This window comes from Polistes dominula, unplaced genomic scaffold (assembly GCF_049000335.1).
Source record: "Polistes dominula isolate Pdom_NZ unplaced genomic scaffold, Pdom_raw_medaka contig_49, whole genome shotgun sequence".
In the NCBI taxonomy this organism is placed as follows: Eukaryota; Metazoa; Arthropoda; class Insecta; order Hymenoptera; family Vespidae; genus Polistes; species Polistes dominula.
In genome coordinates, this window is record NW_028300914.1 from 6549789 (window position 1) to 6574211 (window position 24423).

At 30.4% G+C, this 24423-nt stretch overlaps 1 protein-coding gene across 5 annotated transcripts in view; it reads right to left on the minus strand.

Moving 5' to 3' along the window:
- The window catches only part of Best2 (bestrophin family protein), an 83476-nt gene that overhangs the window by 54666 nt on the left and 4387 nt on the right, over window positions 1–24423 (minus strand). Inside the window, exons 1-2 of one of the 5 annotated variants that reach the window (XM_089179855.1) lie at window positions 20958–21708; window positions 17426–17632 (exon numbers count right to left, since the gene is read on the minus strand). The exons of 3 other annotated variants lie outside the window; for them this stretch is intronic. The gene's annotated coding sequence lies outside the window, so the exon portion shown is untranslated. Of the gene's footprint in view, window positions 1–17425; window positions 17633–20957; window positions 21709–24423 lie in introns of those variants that run through there. One more of the 5 variants, XM_089179854.1, reaches the window with a different exon arrangement.

Below are 24423 nucleotides of genomic sequence, written 5' to 3' on the forward strand. Positions count from 1 at the left end.
TAATTATCAGAACAAATATACTAAAAAAAACAAGTAATATTATTCCTTATGACTCATGTGGAAAATAAGAATCTCGCATAAAAATATTGATGTCAACAAAGGGATAATCAGAAAGAGAAAACAAGTTTCCTATAAATCCAATGATTTATATGCGATTGACCCATCGGTCATCTCCGACATTACGACGAATAAATATCTTTTCTCGCATCGATCTAAGACTCTTGAAGATATCTTGATCGACCAATTGATTTATCGATTGTCGTAAGATGACGCATGCACAAAGATGATCACATCCAAGTGGACGACCCGCCATCATCGGCTCTCTAAACGCGTTACTTAGCAAATTCTATGGGAAAAGAGGATTCCTTTCAAATTATATTACTTTCACCCTCGATATTTTATCAGTATTACGCATTATATGGAAATTGAAAAGATTATCTATCGAAAAATTTTTCTTTTAGGGAAAACTTTTAACCCGTGAAATATGTTTAAAGGATCCAGAAACGCCTTTATTAAACATTTGTTATAAATAAGTGATATTGCAAACTTGTAAATAATAGATTGAAACGTGAGCGTCGAGTTTCATCCCGAAAATTCCAGTCTGTTTAAATGCGTAGCAGTTAATATTTTTTGTCCGATTTTAAAATATTAAAAACAATTAAATTAGGTTTTTCAAAATTTACATAAATAACAAATGTAATCGCTGATAAAGAGTATGTTGCAATGTGTTTTTTACCGATGCGGTATTAAACATATCTATTTTAAAGTGGTGTATATTCGTTGTCTTTTTAAAAAAAGATAGACATTTAACCGATTGCGAAAAAACGGGGGTAGAAATTCCACAATAAATCCTTATATTCACTTATTTCTTTTTCTTTGGTGGTGTAATGATCTCTTGTCCCTGATGTTGTTTTTTTATTTTTAATTTTCGTTTTTATTAATCATCATTTATCATTATTAATTGGATACCAAATTATTGCTTCGATTTCAATAATTTCAGAGCTATCATGTAATGTCGATTCTTTTCTTCGTCTGCAACGAAAATTCTCTCCTATACGATTGTTTTCTTCTGTACGATACGATTATGTTTTTAAAAGTCAGCATTGTCTCTTTATTCTATTCATTATTTTTCAAATATTTACAAGATGATGTTTACACTTAATAGAAAAATTGAATTGATTATAAGACATTAAATACAATTTCGATTTGCAAGTAAAAAAATATTCCTCTTATTCTATCCAATCGATTACCAATGTTTGCTACTATCTCTAATGATACTCTAATAAATAATGTTTTATAATTATATCTTCGTTGATCGTAAATTGTAATAAATTTAATTTTTATTACTTATATGACACATATATATGTGTGCACATTTGCGAAAAAATTATCAATTTGTGGATACTTTGATATAATTGTATACAATAAACCAGTCTGAGTTTCGTGAAAGATACATTGTCTTTTCGTATTCACGTGATTGTTATCGGTAATATCATTAGACTAGTATCGATGATCAATCAATCGTTCGCGGTGTCTCGAGATTCCGATCATGGAAAATAATGAATATCATAAATTTCCACTAATCGTTAGAAATAATTTCTTGTTCGAGACTTCAACATTAAACGGTCCACTGAACTAGAAAAAAATAGCGGAAAAAAGAAAAACCATCTCGTGACTCATATAGATCATAACATATTGCATATAAATTGTCAACTAGTGATAATTTTTTACCTTATCTTCCAAGAAACATCTTAAGTTTGCAGCGGAACTTTGGTGTTTTTGTGATTTATTGCAAAGACAAATAAGTTCACCGAGTGAATCATAGCGTGAAAGATCGATTTCCGTTACGTTAGAAAGAGAATTGAAAATATCTTTAAGTCGGTTTCACACAAAGATTTTCATTTCTTGTTACGCGGATGATTTTAGGTCCCACAAGTTTCAGCCGAACCCAACTATTAATGTTACAATCATTTCGATCATATTTTTGAACTTATGTTTAAACTTTCTTTAGAGATCAATTATTGAAGTGAAAACTTCTTTAGAATAGGGAATGATTTGAAAAAAATGAAACGCTGGTTCAGGCAACGAAGCGGTAGAGATTATCGCTCCTGGTTGTATATGTGTGTGTTTGTATGCGACTGCATATTTCTTTTCTATTTTTCTAATTTTTTTTCTATTTCTATTTTTCTATTTTTCTATTTCTATTTAAAAATGTTTCTATTTTATTAAAAAATTTATGTTAAATTCTTTATTTCGCAAATATTATAATAAATAATTATGAAATACATAGAATATATAATAATTGTATTGCCTGAAATATTTAAAAAAAAGAAGGATTACTAGATACATCAGAGAAAAAGAATTAGAGAACACTGTAGGATACATTAGGAGCAGCTGACAAATTCCATTCAAAAGCAAGTAAATTACTGTCACATTTTTATTTTGCTTCTTTATAAAATATATTTGATTCATAAAGATAAAATATGTCTATTAAATTTGATTTTTATATGTTTTTATAAAAAATATCCAAAGAGATGTACTGACCCATGCATACATGAAAATTATATTATAAATTGTGATATTTGCATATTTAAGAAACTTATACTAATTTTTCAATAAAATAAAAACATTTTTAAGATGTTGAACGCCCAGCGTGAATCGGTGGAGCTTACCACGGGGCCTAAATTTGAGACTCGTAGTGTACACAGTTCGATAAGATGAGAGAGCGATACGATTCAATGCATTTTTTAGATTTTTCGTTGTTCAGATCTTTATTTAGACGAGAGTATTTAGAAAGATAAGTTTGTGGTCCAAAGAATAAGGACGAGATATGTTATAAATAATAAGGGTCTCGAAGTGTGGTAGGCTACAGAGTTGAAAAAACATTTCTAGAGAATATCTTTATTAGATCTTTCATTGCATTTTACCAGAACCTTTGTTCAGTCCAGGAGTATTTTCCATATGTTTTTCGTAATGTCTTTATTTCATCTATCCTAAAATGTTTGTTATACAGCGCAAGAATGTAGATGAAAACAGGAAATTGAAAACCATACTAACAAAAAAAATTTTATACCAGAGTTTCAAAAAAAGGATTATTTATATTTACTTAATTTCTGACGAATTATATTTCCTTTAATAAACATTCTACGATTTTGGTGTCTATTTATAACTATTGCATTCAACATTCCATTTTTATTGCTTGAATTGTGAAAAGTGCACTTTTTATCAGCTATTCCACACAGAGACCATACCGGTGACCTTTATTATATATGGTAATAATATTATAATAAATAAATCCTACAATTATCTTACTCTTGAAAATGTGCATTCGTCTCATTCTCTCGAAACTTAGATTTTTGAAGGTTTCACTTCTAACATGTGTGATCTGCACACATGTTTTTTTATTTACCAGTCATGGTAGAAATAGGTATACGTGATAAATTATTGCAGGTTTAATGTTACCAGTATAATTCAGTTTAATTACCAGTATAACTCGACTTGCTGTCCGAAAAGTTTTTCGATGTGGCCCGGTACGCCAAATCATGAATTTAAATTTTTTCTTAGTTGCTAAAATTGTCTGACAACTATTTGATTCTCTCATTCTACAACTTCTCACCCCTGACAACAAAAATTTTAAATACGCCTATTATTTTTTAATCCTATGATCTTTAATTTTTGTCATCAATTTTAAATTGATCCCAATGTGCGGGTTGCTTGTTATAGAAAGCAGAAATATGCGGGTAACAAAGGAAAAAGATTGAGTATCCACGATTTAATTAATTATTATCGGATAATAAAATTTATTATATTATATTTATTATATTATATAATTCACTTTGCAATTCGACTTGTAAAAGATTAAATTTAAATTGCAAAACCTATATTTACAATCTAAAAACACTACCAAAATTTGTTAAAATTTACCAATACTTTCTAATCAATTCAAACCCTTTAAATATCTCCAAATAAAAATGAAATGGAGTAATAATAATTTCAATTAGAAAACAACTTAATCCTTGACGCAGGTCGTAAAGGTTGACGAACATATAAGTGAATGCTTCAATAACGCGTTGAAAGATAGAAAAGAAAATATAGTGAGCTTCTCACACGCATTCTGAACATTCTCTCTCCCTCTCCCTTCCTCTCTCCCACCCTTCTCCCTCTCTCTCTCATTCTTTATTCTTTCTTTCCTCTCATATTTGTTCGTTCACTCGCTCTTCCCAAGTGAATGGACCAACCAAGCGAGAGCTTACAGTATGTACATACATTTAAGCAATCAGATATCAGCCGACGTTTATGCAAGATCGTTATAACATAATACTATAGCGGCAATTTAGCTCGGCTACAAACGCGTTTCCTTTTTAGTCCTTTCTCTGCTTGCTTCTCGCGGTTTCAATGCGAACACTTGCACATAAGCAACAAACTTATACAAAACGAATCCTTCTTCTTTACAAGGGACCGGTTTTATTTACACACACATACATACACACACACACACACACCAATTTAATCCTAATTCAATCTGTTGGCCGTGTTTCATTCATTTTTCACAAATATCCAAATTTAATCAATCGAAGGCGTTTCTATATAATTTTATGATGTTTTGTTGCTATTTGTATCATTTATTGTTATTTATATTTGGAATTTGCCGTTTGTTAACATCCAATAGCTGGAGACTAAGATTACAGGAAAATTTACGATATTTACGAACAAAAATACAAGGATAGTTTAGTTACTTGGAATGAAGTCGTTTCTTTTTAACAACAAGACATTTGTAAATTAAGATTTGTTTGTAGTTTGTTGTTTAATTTTAACTTCAATGTTATAATAGCTACACTTCCTCTGTGCTTGACAAGTATACTTGTCATCGTTTTATTTTAGCAACACAACTTAGGTATACACTTTTTAAGAAGGTCACCACAGCTAACTGTTTTGTTTTTATAGATAAATTAATTATTAATAATTAAAATACTATTATTACAACTAATAATATGTTTTGCAATAATATATTTACTATTTAATTAGACATTGCCTAGTTTGTAGTTATGTATAATATTTAACTCAAATTAAAAACAAATGTTATTTGTATCCTTTTTCTCTTTCAGCTACTCAATAATTATTTAAAGAATATATTAATAATTAAATCTTCCTCTTAAATTTCATTTTGATCACTGTATATGTCAATATATATATATATATATATATATATATAAATCTGTATATTATTCATGTCAATATTATACATGACATAATTCTTACTTTTAAAATCGTGACACTAGAGAGAGCAAAGATTTATTTTCAGAGTGCCTTTCTTTTCATTCTTGTCACAAAAGAATGATTATATTAGTTAATGACAAACCATTAAGAGCACTATGAAAAAGCACGAGTGTTTATATACTATGAAAAATTACATAATCCTATCTAAGATGGGACACTTTAGTTTACAGATTCGATCCTTATCTTAAAACGCCTTTCTTCCATATAATTCTTGTTTAGAAATCATTCTAGTTACGAGATGCAAAAAAAGATTCTTTCCGCGTGAATCTTTTTTTTTAAATTAAAACAACCCAATTGTGGTTTCATATCTATTTTTTTCAATGAAAACAATCAGTCATGGTTTCAAATAATTTTTGTCATTTGTAAAAAATGATTCTTTATATTCTTTAAATATACATGATGATATTTAATAAACTTAAATCTCTATAGAGTATCGAATCCAGTCATAATGAAAACACTAATTCGATTCAATGTGTAGTATAGAATTGTATAGGAAACGACTAATACGTCATCCTATGTTCATATCAGTAAGCGGAATTCTAATTATTACTTAAATGTGACTCATCGTCACAGTTCTTTGCAAACTAACTATATGTAACACCAACATATAGTAACAGAACAAACTAATTAAATTGTGACAAACTTTTTATTGTACTTTTAAAAAAAATTATTTAATTATTCTGCCAACCATTCATTTAGACAGTTTTTACAATAAAAAATATAAAAGAGCTGTTTTATAATTTTTTAACTCAAGTCCTCCAACTAAAGACAGACAATAGTTTTGTGATATGCTTCAACGTGGAAGTAAATTCTTACATAACAGATTTTATGCAACAGTCCGAAACTTATCTATCAAAAATGTTAAGTATTTTCAAATTGTTTCGAATAAATTAGCATCAATCAAATCCATTAAGAACTGTAAACAGTTTAAAACAATATCTTATTGTAACAAATTTTTTGCGACAAAAATTAAATACTCTTGAGTTAATTTAAATCAATCAGCATAAATAAAATCAATCAAGGATATACCATGACATTGTACAATCAGCTGAACAAAAAGGAAGTCAATTAAATGACGTTTGGTTGATAAATCGATATAGTTAGTTACATAATCGATTTATTTACCAGATACAAAAATAACATTCATCTCCTAGCTTTGTTTTGATATCTTATCAACAATGAATCATGAAGTTGAAAATTTGGAAAATTCTGAGGCACGAGAAAATGAAAATGAGAAATAATGGAAGATAGAAGAAAAAACATTATAATGTTTTGTATCAAATTTGGTAGGCAATAGAGCAGGAGTACTCAACCATTTTTCGCCGTGGATCGCATACGTTCGTTTCATATATCAAACAGTCAATATATTAAAACATTGATACGCGATTTTTACAAGAACGATCGATTTTTAAACGGTGACTCAAAAACTAATGACTAATGATTAAAAGAAAAAAAGAAGATCATCGGATTGGAAAACAATTGGCGTCTTAAAAACTTTAGATGCGGAAGATAGAGGTAGTTGTGTGGTAGGGGACAAGTGTCCAGCAGTCAACTTTGGCTACTAAAAAAAAAGACATTCATGATTGGGAGTGACGGACTGTGTTGAAATGTTTGCCGGGCCGCTTGCGGCCGATATACCGCAAGTTTAGTATGATTGCTATAGAGACATAAGTTGACTCGTCTCTTGTATCTAGTAAGAAGAAAATAGGGAGTCTAATTCCGTGCTAGATGGCGTAAAGTAACGGTCCACCGGTCAAGGCTCGCCAAGGCCTTTTATCGCTCTTGTCGACCAGACGGATGCCGTTTTGCCTCGCCACGTTGCACAATTTCATTTCTTCTTTTCCTTTACCCCAGCTGTCGTACAAACTGCGAAATCTCCAGTCCTCTTTTCTATTTCTTTTCTTTCCTAAGTATATACTATCATAATACGTGCATATCAAATAAGGGAGACTAAGACAAGTTGATACGTTTGTCAGTTTCTAACTTTGATTTAGTTTTTCTTTTAATTTGGATTCTACCTGGTTATATGGAACTTGTTTGTGTTAGTAAATACACGTAACAAATATCCCTAAACAATTCATTCATAATGTTTATGCTTTTTATCATCCACTTTAAATACAAACGGAAATGCGATTGCAATCGCTTACGTAGTATAAATGGAAAATTTTGTTTGTAATCTATAATTTACCGAGATGTAAAAAATGCCGTATGTGAATAATGTATGAGACGATAGAAGTAGTAACTGCAGCAGCAAGAACAACCGTATATAAGTGACCTCATCAGTTTCTCAGAGGTTTCGAAGCAATCTCTTCGTAACTTCCCAACTGTGGTGGACTGACATTTGAGAACAATAAGATGACCCAAGTGGAAGGTGACCGCAAAAAATACTTTCAAAAATTTCTAGATATAATATATGATATTCGGTAAGACAAGCTAAAAAGATTGTAAAGGATGAACGCTAATCGAGAAGTGAGACGATTATTTTCATTCAAACCGTTCATTCATAGTTGTATTTTTTGATTAATAATAAAATTAATAACATAAGATAAGTTATACATATAATTAATATTAGATATACCAAAAATTCTATCCGATATTACCATCTCAAGTTTCAATGCGCATGAGCGTACTCGTTTGAAACATATACAGTAGCCTCTTTTTATCATTCAATAACTTTTAGCAATAACTTTTATAATTATAACAATAACTTTTTTTCTTCAGTCTCAATCATCAAATCATCAAATTTAAACAGTATTTGTAAAAGATAGTTTAGATACTTAGTAATTTAATGGAGTCATTGCCAAGATATAACATCGCGTATCACGGTCAGGGTTGTCAATCTCAGGTACATCCGATTCAACTCTCAGTGACCTAGATTAAGTTGTTTAATGTGAATATGAATATTGGAAATGAAGGTTAGTAGACGTTGTATTGTTAAAGTTTCTACTTGAGTATGGATCTTTCTCGGAACAAAAATTTATTGATCTATCAATAAACAAAATATAGATACATCTAGATGTATAAATGATATAAATCTTTACCGTTTTTATAATTTGTCGTGTTTTAATTATTAAAAAACTTGAGATGATGAAATGGGAGTTGAGGATCTCTCTTCGTTTCCGAATCTCCAGCGCTTAATACTTTCACGCAGGCGCGTACTTGAATGTTCCATCATAGGACGGTGCATACAACCAAAAATGTAGTTCGTTTAATAACTAGAAAAATTACCATATTGTTGAGAATTTAAATAATGGAAATTTAACGTATATTAATTGAAAAAAAGGAGTATTTGTTTTATTTCATTTTAACATTATAAATGTAATTAATAAAAAAAGAATTCGATAATAAAAAAATAATAATTCAATATTATAAACATTACTTAATTGTTTATGTATTTTTATGGAATTATAAAAAATATTTCAAACAAAGTGTTAACTGGTCCTAACAACGATTTAACAGTCGGTATTTAACAGTCAAATTATCTTAAAAATATGAAAAATAAGAAATACGCCTACATCAGTCACTAGGTTCACGTCATCGGTGATTTCTGGAACACCTGTTTCGAATTTGCGCGCGCGTGCATTTATACGCTGACTTTCGTAAAAATGTTTATCAAGATTCGTGGGCTCTCCATGCGCATGACCCTATACGTGTCGCGTTCTTCGTAGGCGGACAATGAGCAATGTTCTCTTCCTGGATCGAGATCGCTATACGAGAAAGAGACTCGAAATGTCGGTGAGAGGGAAATTATGTAAATCTTTCGCGGATATTTAACAAGCTTGTCATCTATAAATCATCCTTCTGATACTTATTATTTATCCTGCTAACGGATCGGAAGATAAGTGACAGTATGGTGGATCCCAAACTGTATTAGAAACCTTTATCGTTATTTCTCTAATTGATTCTATTCATTCAATCAATAACTTTAATGTTTATTTTTTCAAATTTATTAATAAAATATCAGTATAATTATAAATACTATAATTTTTTTTATTATTTTTAACATAAAAATTAATGTAAACTATTAAATTAAATTACAATATGTTATTTCTCATTTTAAAATATGGATCACCAGTTATAGTTATGTTAAAAAATGATTGACCAAAGATAGCACGCTTAATACGTATCAACAAAATATTTATTTATACATTTTCATAGTGCAAAATAATCTTTGAAACACCCTGTATATCGACTATTTATTTATAATAAATATTTATATAAATATATATAATATTTATAATAGATAATATTGATCTGATAAATATAATTTTTCTTTAATGATTCATATATTCTGACATTATTACACGTCATCAAAAATGTAATATATTTATGGAGACACATAAATAAAACAAACAATCAAATTTCTTTGAATACGTAATAATTGGGAACCATAAAATCCAATGATCTTTTTTCGAGCATTCGAATCGTGCTATTGTTTGTAAAAAAAACTTAACTTTAAATCGTCATATCGTGTCATTAATTAGTATATATATTGATCGAGGTCTTTGATAATATCGGAGTATACAAACGTATTTACATACGTAAGTGGACGACTATTTGATTGCGTAATTCCGATTGTGAATTTGTATTACGAATTTCTTTACTATGAACCCGCTGATATGAGACACGGTCATACCAAGAATATAAGAAGGATATACTCATTTGTGTTTCTTAACAAACATTTTATTAGAAAGTTACTTATTTTTTAAATATTATATTTTATATCATTTGAATAATATTACAAAATATAAGTAATTTTTGGAATAAAAATTTTATTTCAAGTAAAATAAAAATCACAAAATTATATGTTCCATATTGTGTATAATTAATTTTTTGTCATTTAAGTGGTTCTTGTATTTCTGTATATCCGAACCTAATTAAACTCTATTATGTTGTTTCAGCTAATATTTGGTCTGTATTTTTTAATTATTTATATCTATTGTTAATATCTATCAAACAAATATTAGATAACTATCATTATTATAATACTTCTTAATAAAAATATTTTTATATATTGACTGAAAAATAAAAAACTACTCAATTTCTCGAAAATTCTTGATCCGTCATGCGATTACGGAAGCAAACAAACTCAAACGCGAATAAAATATAAACGTAAATTCCATACTCTATGGCAGTGGTTCCCAAAGTGGACGATATCGCCTCCTGGTGGGCGATGAAGCAGTCCAGGGGAGGCGATGACGACCACAGGTGAACTTTAGGGGTGGTGGAAATGAACTACTAAAAAGGAAAAAATGTCAGCAGAGGCCAACCCGTGCTGCTATACTACGCTACAGAATAATGTCGGTATATCGATACTATGTCAATAGTAATAAGATATTAGAAAGAAATTATCTTATTTAGGCTTTTCTATTTTTTATTTTCGCTCCTGGTAGGCCTGGTGGGCGGGCGATGAAGCTGTTCAGGAGGGCGACTGGAACTTTGTATGTGTGCATTAAAAAAAAGTCATGACAAAAAAGTTTAGGAACCACTGCTCTATGGGCTTCCTTTATATACGTCTGTTTACATAATTCGTATACAGAAGATTAACATCGGTAAAAAATTAATAATAGTTAAGTCTTAATTAATAATGACGCTAAATCAAAGATAAGAAGTTTAAGTCTAGCGTAAACTGATTGGTGGATAAGCACTCGTGATCATCGTTAAGAAAGATGGGTCAACTGTTTGAAATGTTAATGAGTTATTGTGACGTAATAATTTTCTACTAATTTGTCGAAAAAAGATAAATTGACGAAATTAAAGGAAAAATCTGCTAAAGAAAAAAATAAAATTCTCTGAGGTTAGATTTTGTCACGAAACATGAACAACAGTAAAAAAGAACTGACACGTGCATAGTCAAATTTATAATGTGGGGTGCAGAGAAAAATAAAATAAAAAAAACGAAACAGACAGACACTGATGCAGATATAAAATATAATAATGATAATGTAATAATAATTTATTTAATTTGTTAATTAATATATCGAGCGGTATTTACAGAAATGACGAGGGTACAGAAAACAGAGTTTGAGAAGAATTTTAACACATAGATGAAAATTAACTAACGTAAGACTTTTACAGACGGAGATATTAACTTAAGATAGTCAGGGATATTTATTTTTTTTTAACTCCATTCTACTTTACAATTTGGACGATTTCTCCAGTGAGATACGTTGTTGTTGTTATTTATTTCGCTTAGACTTAATTTTCTACTAGGTTTCCAGGGTGGACTCTTTTGAGCCTTCTAGAGATGTATTGGTTGTAATTATCATTAGCTAGCGGGTTTATGTGCGTATCAATTCTTCCTTTATATTTGTTGGTTGTCTTGGTTATTTCTTTTTTTGTCGTGGGAATATTTAAGTCTTTTCTTATTTCTTCTTTACGGACGTACCATGCAGCATTCACGATTGTACGTAGGATTATGGATTGTTAAGCCTCGTAATGTGACTTTTTTCTGTTATACCCCATAATAGTATTTCATATGTCCAGATTGGTTTTATTATTGGTTTGTAAATTATTAGTTTGTTCTCTATGCTAAGCTTAGATATTTTGCCGGTTAGCCAAGCCATTTGTCTCCTTTTTAAACGAATTTGTTCGATTTTTGCAGTTATTCGGAATCCAAATTGATGATCAGGAATCAACATACAATTTTTAAGTTGAAATCATAAGCGCGTTTTGTACGAAAATCTCACGACAATGAATTAATACGGTGTGCGTGGTTTTGTAGTATTACTAAAGACAGTTCTTTAGTCAACAATGAATTTGTTATTTAAGTCTTGGCGACTATATTACAATTGTTTGAATGCTTGATGTGGTCTGTACGAATGTATGCTGAATGATAAACGATTTCTTACTTTATTTCACATAATTTATATCCAAATTAGTAACACCCTTTGGTGAGGGAAGGAAATAAATGAAACTTATTAGCTAATAGTAGTAGGGTCAACCCACCAGGGTCTCCCGATGGAAGAGATTATGTTTTTGGTAAAGGTTATAGTGGGTGTTAAGCATAAGGAATTTTTTTTATGAGTAATGTCCTTTCTCTCTGTTATCTAATGTTCACATAGGTATTGTATACCACTCGAAGGACTCGAAACTGCACAAAGGTTTTCGTCGCACCAATATGTTTCGATGATCGTTGAGTTAGTTTGGGAATTTATGACCCTCCAGAATTTTTCTTAATCTTTGAGCAGAATTTTTTAAGTAAACGATACCTTATACAAGTGGTTTCCAAAGTGGGCGATATCGCCCCCTTGTGGGTGATGAAGCGATTCAGGGGGCGATGATGGCTATAGGCGTATTTGAGGAGAGGGAGGGAGGGCGATGAATTTTCTTTTTTGAGTTATTAAAAAAAAAAGAAAACCAAAAAATTAATTTTCAGGGGGGGGGGGCGATAAGTAATATTTTTTCTGGAAAGGGGGCAATAGGACAAAAAAGTTTGGGAACCACTGCCTTATACCTACTGCCTATCGTATTCTACGATATTTTATTTTATAGGTTTATCGCAGGGTTTTGTTCACCTAAGATTGACAGCGCATTCCAAAGAAATTGAATATAAAGAAAAATAACTAAATATAAAGTTTTTCGTCTACAAAGGATTTGATACTGAACATTTTACCTCGTGGTGAAGTTTCTTTGAGCCCCAATTTGGATGCTTAGCATTCTAGTTGCCTACTGCTATAAATTTATTATCTAATGTTTTAAAGAAGTCGTTCCATAGGTCTGTTGAAATTTTGAATCTTGGGGGTGCATAGATAACCGAGAGTTTAAATGAATTGCCCTGAGTTTTTAAAGTAATTGTGGTAGCTTGGAGATAATTATGAGATGTATTACTGTGTAGATGATATTTGATATCGTTCTTGATAATTATAACAGTTTCACCATGCGCTTTATCAGTAGAGTGTTTTGTGTTGCACAGATGGTGTATTTATGTGGTGCAGACGGTACATTTATGTAGTTTCTATCAGTGAGATGAGTTTCAGAAACGAGTAGAATGTCTATGTCGTGTGTATATGTGAATGCTTTGGTTTCTTGAATTCTATGTTTTAATCCTTTGCTGTTCCATACCACTATTTTTAATTGCATGTCCATAATTTATTTGTAAGTAACGTATTTTTTAGTAATTGTAGCATTGTGGTAATTTATTGCGTTTGTTGTTTTATCATAGAATTTAGCTCCATTAACATGTTAATTATGATTTCAGTGTTTCTATCTGATTGTTTCCATAATTCTTTATTGTCTCATATCTCCTCTGTATTCGAGTCTTCTGAGCTTGTATGTGCTCGTTTAGTCACTTCGGCGTAGCTTCTTCCTGATGCAGTGTGTTCTATGTCGTGTGGTATTTTATCTTTGTTGGCATTTAAGTTTAGTTTGTTGTAGAAACTTTGCTTATTTGCATCATATAGGGTTGGTTTATCCAGTACTTTTTTCCTTAGCGTTGGATATAATTTTAGTTGTAGTAGTTTCCTTGTCTGACATCCTTTGTAATTTGCTGGGTGGTTACACTTGCAATTCACGCACCTGACATTTTCTATTTTACTCTGTTGGGGACAGAGAGTTGTTAAGTGTTTTTCTGCATATTTGACACAGGCAGGATTTCGGTTGCAATAATTTTTTGTGTCCATGGGCTTGGCATCGTGTGCATTGTGGTATTTCTCTTTTTGTTTTGGGTGGTTTGATTTTGATTATAGTGTTCAGTAGGGTATTAATATCATATATGCTCTTGTTGTTTTCTTGTGAAGCTAGTTCGATGAAAAATAGTGATAGCGGATATATGGTATCGTACCTTGTTATATTGTTTATCGATCTTACTTTTTGATCAAGTTTATCTAATTCGTTTATTATTTTGACTGTGTTCGATTTTGAATGAAATCCTCTAATAACGATTTTGTAACTCTTCTCGCTTTTTTGTTGATAGGTATAGTATCCAAGCGTCTTAGCTTTTTAATGCATTTATTACCTTTCTGAATGTTTCTGGCGTGGTAGTTTGAACTCTAACTTGATTGTCCTTGAGTTGTTTAATTATGTAATTATCCTGTCCAACAAATTCATCTAATAACTCGAGCAAAGAGTCGATGATTTTCGCGTCTATGCATATAGGTAGTGGTTTTACTACTTTTTCTTTTTCTATTTTGTCTACAACGTTTTGTAGTTTTGTCGAATCGTCAAGTAAATTATAAGAGTTGCTTATAGGTATGTCTTGTAACCATTTTGTTGTAGTTGGAGCGGAAGAGTTGTTATAGTGTTGTGTGATTTTTAGTTCGTTTATTTTATGTTTTTATGAACTTTTAATTTTAGATGATTTGGCGTCCATCCATTCTTGCGAGGCTTCTGAGTTTGTTTCCATTTCGCTTTCTATAGTTGGGTTTCTGTTATCAATCTTGATTTACCTCTTATGTGTGTGAATACTAGACGAGTAATTTTGAATTAGTTCTATCGACGGTTATTTAGTTTCAGGTTCAACTATTGTTCTTATTGTATAGCTGTTATCTTTATTTATGATTTTAAGAAGTGGGATATTGTTTTTCTCCATGGTCAACCCCCATTTCCGTGTCCTATTGCACACACGGTCGCTAACTAGGGTGCACGGTATTACCGAAATAAAAAGCGGCACGAAGCGTCCACCTTTTGAGGTTATGTAGCTGTTTATGTTACGCACGAGAACACGACACTCACATACTATGCCCGACGGAGGCCATAGCCCAACTAATTTATGAAAATAAGAAAAAACACAATATATGTATATATAATAAAATTAATACACAAAATTATTTATTCCCCACACTAGAATACCCCCTTAAATAGAACTATGGTAGATGCCATAGTGCCATAGATGCCAAGTGCACCATGGTACACTAAAATTGAGGAAATATAGAAAAACTTTACAATATCTACTGTATGTGCAAATACATAGTTAACTAATCAAAAAGACAGTGAGGGAACTACAAATGTTTCCGTAAAATTTAATTTTAAATCTTGCGGTATTGTAGTTTGCTCTTTCGAAAAGATATAGCAAAACAAAATAAAAGCACCCCAACTAACAATTGAAGTTTACGTACACTTGTAGTTGACTGCTACGCGGGTTTTACATATTTTACCGTAGTGGACACAATTCTAATTAAAAGATATAAAATAATATAGTAACAACGATCATGGCATCGTGAATACTTATTAAAAAACCAAACGGAAGTTATGAGGGTCACAGAGGTCAACGGGGTTACGAGTTATCAATATAGATAAATTTGACTTAGAAATGTGTTAATTTGATTTGCAAAAGGGTAAATTTAAAGTGCAAGAACTAGATCTGATGTGATAAAATAATTTAGCAAATGTAGAATAAGACAAATTCTAAAAAATACAAAGAATTTTTGTAAGAACTTTTTAATTGTAATGAATTGTTTTCACGAGTCGTTGCAAGTGGTGAGAATCAATAACCTTCTGTAATTCATTTTTTTTCTTTCGTTATGCTGAAGGCATAATAGAAATATTCCTTTATACATCTCTTCGTACCTTTCTGTACCATACAAATAATTCAAGTATCCTGGCATCACTCACGGTGTTTAGGCAAGCATTGTACATACCGATGAGCCTGTTTGACAGTGACACATTTACAAACAACCTTGTTTAATCTTGAATCGAGGTGCGAAGAATACGTCAATTATGCATCGAAGGTTTATATTCACGCGATTACTGCGTATCACATATGTTGCACGTTTTATAAAAGACGAAGAACAATTATTTCCGTGCCAAAATTTATTGTTAGTCTCTCTCTTGAATCGTAATAAGGATAATTAAATCATTCCTAACAAGAACTATACCTATGAATACAATTATTCGTTCAATAAATCAAAATTATAAATTTTAAGATTTATATCAATTTGAAAATTTAATAATCTTAAAATAGTTCTTTTTTAATAAGAATTTTGAAGATCTACATTAAATGCAAATATAAATTATTTATAATTCATAATAGGAAGGAGTAGGAAAACTTTGATTTACTGAATAACTATTGTTAACATTAAAAAGTAAAATTTAATGCTAAAGTTAATGGATTTTTTTAAGCGCATTCCATAACTAGAATATATCTGTATTATTTATATTATAATTATATTATTTGTTTAATATTTTAAGTATAAAAAAATAGAATTATACGAATAAAAAGTTGTTTTTCGTTTGAAACAACTATAAATGCGAAACGCAGTAAGAACGTCTGAAGACGAAGCAAGGAATATTTAAACGATTAGCAAATTTTATCCGACCTTGAAGTATTACGAGCATTGGCCTCTCAGTGAATCCTCATTTCGCTTCCTGTTTATTTTCGTCATTACTAAAAGTCACGACAAATACCAGACGCAAGGACGAATTTTTAGAAATGGCCTATGGCTAGCGAATTTGAATCGAATTTGTTCGTTCGACCTTCGGTATCAATTCATTGTTCTCAATTCTAATTACAAAACTACGATCAATCATGGTTAAAACAGTCTGTTGAACTTTTGTTTGATATTCATACATTTACTCGAGGAAGTATTTCAATAGTATTCTTCCTATTTTCTAATTCTAAAGGAATTTTAACTGAATTTCTTCGCGGATTTTGAAGGGGACGGTACAATAATTAGGATGGTTTAAAATAAAATACATTTGTTTTAACAGAATGGAATATCCGAACATTCTATAGAATCCACGTTTCTCCACATTTGTCATAAACATGTACATAATATATAGAAGCATACATTTTTAAATATGTATGTTACATGAACTATTTTTCATTGAATTGATATGAGTAAACCCTAGCTGGTATAAAATTTATTCAAATCTAATTCTCTTTAACGCCTAACTTCATTCTTATGTTCCATACGTACGCACAAAAAGAAACATAATTTCAAAAATACCCGATATTTTGAAACAATTTGTGTACTATTTAAAAAATTGAATATTAAAAAACATTGATTTAATATGATAAAACAATAATACTCTTATAATCAAAAATTTCATATCTAATGCATGTTATTGTTCAGGTGAAATAAAATATTGAAATTTCCAAGAAAGAAATTAAAACGTATCTTTAAATATAAAGATTGAAATAATTACTCCTTAATTAAACATGATGAATTCACAAAGATAACAGATAATACTTAAACCAAAAAATACTCACCAACTTTTCAACGATTTCTTCTCTCTTACTAATTCTTTTCTCTAACCACTTCTTCTCTATTTATCATCCCAATTGAAAACTAACACCAGCCCTCGTACCAAAAAGGTATCGATGGCATATTGATGGGTGTCTAAGTATCTTGGGGTTTTCCTTCACCTTTTATCGAAGATACGATCATCAAGGTAACAAATTGTAATTGATTCCTCGCTGAAAGCAAGATAATACTAATACAGTCAACAAGGCCACGAAGCAACAAAACATTGCATAACAAATACCAGTCACGCTTCACGGAGTGATGCTCACCGTTTGCCCTTACCGATTCTCTCAAATGTTTCTCCACTTCCGTGAATGAATTTTTTCGATCAATACAATCTACCGACACTCACAAATTGTGTTCTTTTCTTCAAATTTATATATTACGTAATTTATCCAAAGTCAAACTAATATCCGGTAATAGGCTCAAGTATTTAACATTTTACTACGATATACAACGTACGTTTACTTACAAATATAGACGTTTCTTTCGAAACTTCATTCCTTAGAAATACGTTTAAGTTGAAGAAAAAAAGAAAAACATCTACCCAAGCCAAGTATTTACCTTTAAGATCCATCGAAATACTACGGTTAATGCTGAACCATAAAATATTGTGTATGTATGCGGGTCAACGTGCCGGCATACGTTGATACGAATGACCGAGAAATAGGTAAATATTTTACAAACCGCGATACCAAGATTTCTTACCAGTGTTAAGTATCTCCAATCGAATGGAATACTAACGAACGCGATTTATCTTAAAATCTATTAGATCTCATTGGAGATGATTTTTCTCCACAATTGAAAACATTCAAACGCTTGTTTGCTGAATATTATTTAATGTTCTAATCGGTAATTATTTTTTTTTTTAGAAAGGAAGCAACTATCGTAGATCTCGATATCGGTAATATTATACGTTCAAACAGAGAAATAAATTTAAACGATTTATTATATTGTATCTCCCGAGGTTGATTTGTACCTAATTGTAAGAATTTTTTTTTTCCTTTGATTTTCTTACGAGCGATTAAATTCATTCCCGAAAGTATAATGAGTATTTTATTTATTTCATTATAAAACTAATATGCAATTATGCACAAATTTACTGGTTCTAAAAATGGAAAGAATAAAAAAAAAATAATAGAAAGAAATACAAAGTTGAACGAGGAAAAAATTTAGGAAGAAAAAAGGTGTGGTTATGGATTCTTTAGTAAATGATAATAATAATAATAATAATTTAGTAATGATAAGGACTACGATAGTGATAGAAGTGGTAATGGTAGTAGTATATTTCAAAGAAAAGGTGAAGTGAAACGATAAACTCATTCACTCGTTTGCTCCAATTACTGTATAGCATAAATTACTATGAGACGTAAGTATGCAATCTTTTAAAATAAATCTACAAATAGAGGATACATTATAATATCTCAAAAATTTTTTAAATGATTAAACTAAAACTTTTATTTGCGGTGTTCGAAAGGCAATAGTTTTGACGTCCTTATATCTTGTTCAAATTTAAGAAAAAAGTTAAATTATTTACATAATTAAAAAACATTTTTAAAAAATTGTTTCTATAAGCTATTAGAAATATTATTATAAACAATACTAAATTAATATTTATAATAAAATATTGACAATTTATGTTTATACAAAATTTTCATATACTATGATTATTCATTTTAAAAAATATTGACAAAGTAAATAAAAGCAATTAAAAACTACATCAATAATTGAAATAAAAAAAAATGTATACTAATCAGAACATTGTCTACTTTGAATCAAACGATCTTCTAGCACAATATTTTTTTTTAATACATAAAAAAACATACTTCAAGTACTTAAACGAGGTAAAACATAAAGTCTATAGAAAAAGAAACAATTTAATAAAAATATACAAACAGCATGTAACGATACTTCTGATCTCTATAAACAAGTTTTACGCGGAATAAAGATAATTCAAAAACTTAAATCGTTTTTTGTCTCAGATTAAGAAGCAAGAGGAAACGTACATTGGTGTACGAGGTAAGAAAAAAAAAAAACATCCTCGAGTTTGCTTATGGATTATTGAGACGGATGCTGAAATTTTTTCAATGTCGAATGGCAAAAAAGTATGTACGATCGATTTCACATTTTACTCAGTGAATTATCGGAACTCGAATGTTCGTCACACATCACACGATCGTTTGATAAAACTTGTCAGTCTTTACAGCGAATATAGTACCTATTTACTTTAAAGATAATTCAACATGCAACTGACCCTGTATTGTGTCCTTTAATCCGTCTACGTGAGATTTTTTCAACTTCAATCAAGGATCTAAAAGAAGTGATATTCCATAACACAAAAACTTACATTTTTTTAATCATAATCGCGTTTATTTCGATTGTTGACATAAATCTCATTGAAGAACAAATCAATAGAATAAATTTGTATTATTGATATTCTTTAAAAAGCAAATATTTTATTCAATCTAATAAATTTCTAAGATCTTGCATATTCACTAGAAACAAATTTCTATTTGATATCTAAATTATATAAAGTTTGCACTTTAAATTCAACTTTTTGCCTTGGAATTTGCTTATAAAAGGATTAATTTCAAGTGCAAAACGTATATAAAAAAGATCATTATATCATGGAAACTTCCGATCAATAGATAATCACCGTCTGGTAAAAGCCTGTTTCCCACCGGTAACTTGATCCTAAGTTCAATGTCTGAACTCAATAATCAACATGGACTATGTAAAAAAGAAAACATAAGCACTCTATCGAATGTGAAAAAAAAAACACTAAAATAATATAAAAATAAGGATAAAAAGAGAAAAATAAACGAGAATAAATCAGACCAAAAAATATATGCAAATATATATAAATAATAATAATTATAAATAATTAAATAAAAAAATGTTAATAATTAATATCGTTTTACTACAGTATTATATTATCCTTTGTAAATGTAATGTCATATTTAAACGCAAAGTTGAATCCCAATTATGAAAAAATTGCAGACAGAAACATGAATTTTTTATTATTATATAATTTTTATATAGAACGTTTATATATAAAAATATATACAACAATATTAATATTATATATTTAAAGTTTAATTAACTTCATTTTAAATTTGGAAAAAATTTGTTAGAATGTTGCATTTAAGTAAATACGAAAAAACTTTCGCTCTATAAACCGATACATATATATTAAAATTTATCAATTTAACAAATTTGATTAGTAATTATATTTTTATTGTTGACACACAGATATTATAATTTGTTTTTTACAAATAAAGCATGGAAGTTAAGAATTGTCACGTAGCGAAGATCACACAGTGGACACTGGTTGGGTCAGTTGCGTGTTTCTAGGCGATTCGATAAGAACGTAGCGGCACTCGAGTTTCAAAAAATGCATTTGTACGAATGCATTACGTACGTACGCACGCATGCTCGTATGCACGTATGCACACGCGCTCAAGAAACGAGCAAGTTAAACGACAATATGTGTGCCACCTTATCGCAGAGCATCGCAGTGCAGTCTTCCTCCATTGGGTCTCTCATTGTTATTCGTAGTGGTGCAAAAACGATACTAACCGTGTGCGATTCTTGAACATGAGTGAAGCTCGTAAAAAAGGCGAAGCTACCAGCAACTAAATTTGCGATACTCATAGTTTGTTCATTTTTTGAAGAAGATGGTAATGGAATTGAATTGTTCGTGATCGATCGATCGATACCATGTGACCCTATTTATGTAATTGGAATAACGATAAAATTCTATCTGATCGTGCACTTTGAATAAACTTCCTGATAATATTAAGTTCCAATCTGTCATATTTGAAATAAAATTTTATTACAATTTTATAAAATACTAGCTGGACCCCGCCACGCGTTGCTGTGGCTCAGTCTAATTAAATAAAAAAGAAAAAAAAATCATAAGATTCTAAACTGTTACACCTTCCTCCTCCGAGATGAATTTGATTTCCGTCCTCCCGGCCCTTCATGGAAACCTTAATCTTTCTCTAGACGAAAAGACGTATAAACGGCCTTTTTTCTTGTAGAAGATAACTTAACTTACTCCCTCCCCTTTTACAAGATGACACAAAATAATTAAACTCAATTTCAACACAATGTAACACAAAATTAAATATTAGAAATATTCAATTAAATGGAATTAAAAATTGATCATAAATATTGAAATATTAGACTGAGTGAGCCAAAATATGATGTTGTCGTATACGATTATGTGAACGATTATGTGATTGGTATAACTTAAAATCGTATTGACTTTCACGCCAATGAGGCTAAAACGCCTCGTTATTTCATATAATATGTAGTTATTACATTAGTTTATTTCCTAAAAATGTATAATTCATTTTTTTTTATTAAAAACGTTACTAAAAACCATAAGAGTTCTCAATGTATCTGGTATAAATATAAAATGAATAAATAAAATTAAAAAAAAATAGTATTAAAAAAGTTGTAATCCCATCTTATCGAAAATATTTGTCCACTAAAAAAATAAATAAATAATCCGGTCTAATCGTCCATAAAATCAGAAAATAATCTCAATCGTTAATTATTAGCTCCATAACGAACTGGCAAGATGTTAGAGAATTTCTGCTTTCAAATTTCATTACCGTAGTAGTTACTTGCGAGAAACTTCCTAAGATTATTTTCTATTTCTGGATAGACGTATCGTATTTATAGATCGTTCTGGATTCTCCCTAGGTATTTATAGAAGTGTTTATCGTAATCCTTCTTTTTTTTCTTATAATAAAGTATTTTCTCGATAGAAGCGGATAGGAGAGCTGGTTCGTTCCAGCTGGTGCGTCGCTTCGTAACTATGGAAAAACTGGAAAAGAGTATAAAGAAATAAAAAGACAAAGTTGCGTGCCGGCTTCATCTTATGTATCATTAGAAAAGAGTAAAACGATTTTCTTCCTGTATTAATGAGAGAACTATCGAAGGCAAGCACGAACATCCTACACTTTTCGATATTACCAACAGTATTTATACATTATCTTCGTTTTCTTTCCTTTGAACTCGTAGTGACGAACAAACACGTATATATTCTACACGCATATACGTATAATAGCATAAATAATCACTAATAGGAGCCAAGATCCGATAAGAGAACACGTCAAATGTTCTTTTTTTTTAACGATTTAACACGGATATTTCATTTCGGAATTCAGTTCTAAATGGACATATAAACAAGTATCGTGAAACGCATAATTTGAATGTTTCTGTAGTTATACGAGCGTAGGTTGATTTTATACCTATCGTCTTGTGCGTAGGTCAAAACATGGCGCAGAATAATTGAGGAAAATCGAACTACGGAATAACCCAATACGTATGCGAGTACAATAAAAAGAAAAAGATAATATTAAAAATAATCGAATGAATGTTAGAATAACGGTAGTGATCAGTTTTAGAACTACGAAGAATAAAAAGAATACATCGTACGTTAAATTAGTATTTTTCAATCTATGAGACGCTAAAATATACCTGGCGCCAGAGATAGGAAAGTAATTAATTTGTTAGAAATTTCTAGTAAGTTGTCGTAGAATTTTCTTCAGAATTCATTAGAATACCACAGTAACAGGTGTATATTTACATATGTTAGTACTAGAATTATTAAAGATAATTAAAATGATTAGCCGGTAAAGTAAGTTTCAAATTATTTCGATTTCTTTTTTTTTCGAATTAAAAATATACCTATAAATATAATCAAGTTAAGAATTTTTTAAAAGCCTTGCAATTTGACTTGTTATTTGACTAGCAAAAAGGTAAATTGATATTGTAAAATCTATATTACGAGTCGATGAAGATGTACATCTTATAGGAATTTGCAGTATATATATGTATAAGAGAGATATTTTCTATTTGTAAATATTACGGTATATTTATAGAGTAAGTATCAATAGTGGTTAGAAGCTCTGGTTTTGCTAGCAAGCGCGTACATACGTTAGCTGTGGTATAACGTACATGAGAAAGCGAGATCTCTTACGGGAAAGCCGTTAAGGCCGTTTCGATGGAGCCGTTCGTTCTTTAGACGACTTACTCGCTAAAGAGAAACCGTGATCAGAGAAGATCTCATGCTGCCACTGCCACCACAGTTGTCGACGGTCCACGTCTAAAGGTCGTGAAAATGTCAACAAACGAGCTCCGGACAAGGACGTTTGAATCAGTTACAATCGTGGAGCAAGAGCAAGATGCGTTTTTCACGATTTAGTTAGCATACCGATGAATATAAATATTTTTAATAAATGTCTATCATTACTTTATAGGTCCCTTTTTTAATTTACTTTTATTGGTTTATTAAAGTCATCTTGTATCGAATATTAACTCTCAATTGACAAGTATTAGAAAACTGGTTTCAAGTGACATAAGGAAAATACTTTATGAATTATGTCATAAATATCAGGAAATACGCTATTTCATTAGCATGCGATGTTAGACTTGTGTTTTATATCAAAATTTGTATAATTTCTTCAAAATTAAATATGAAATAAAAATTCGATTAATTCATTCGAAATTGTTTATCTAGGCTAATAAATGGCATTTTAATATTAACCCTTTCGCTATTACGAGCGGCTATAGTCGCTCCCGCTAAAGATGTCGCGTAATTGTATATATGATAAGCGCCTGCAGTTGCTATGCACAGAGTATCTCACTCTAGACATGCCGCGTGAGTCTTTCGTTTTGCATCATTTGTTTTTTACGGGCTTCAATAATAAACCAAATGCCCCGATCATAAGTCTTACAACACCGGCTCGAACGTTGCGTGCACCGTGCACTGTTTCGGTGTAGCGCGCCGTACTGCGGGAGTACCGCGGCGGAGATCCGCCCCGTAGCGAAAGGGTTAAAAATACTACTATCCCTCAAGCGGTTACTTATAAATTTTTATATTTGACCCAATGTGCTAATTACAATTATATATATATATATATATATATATATATTTAATATAATATTT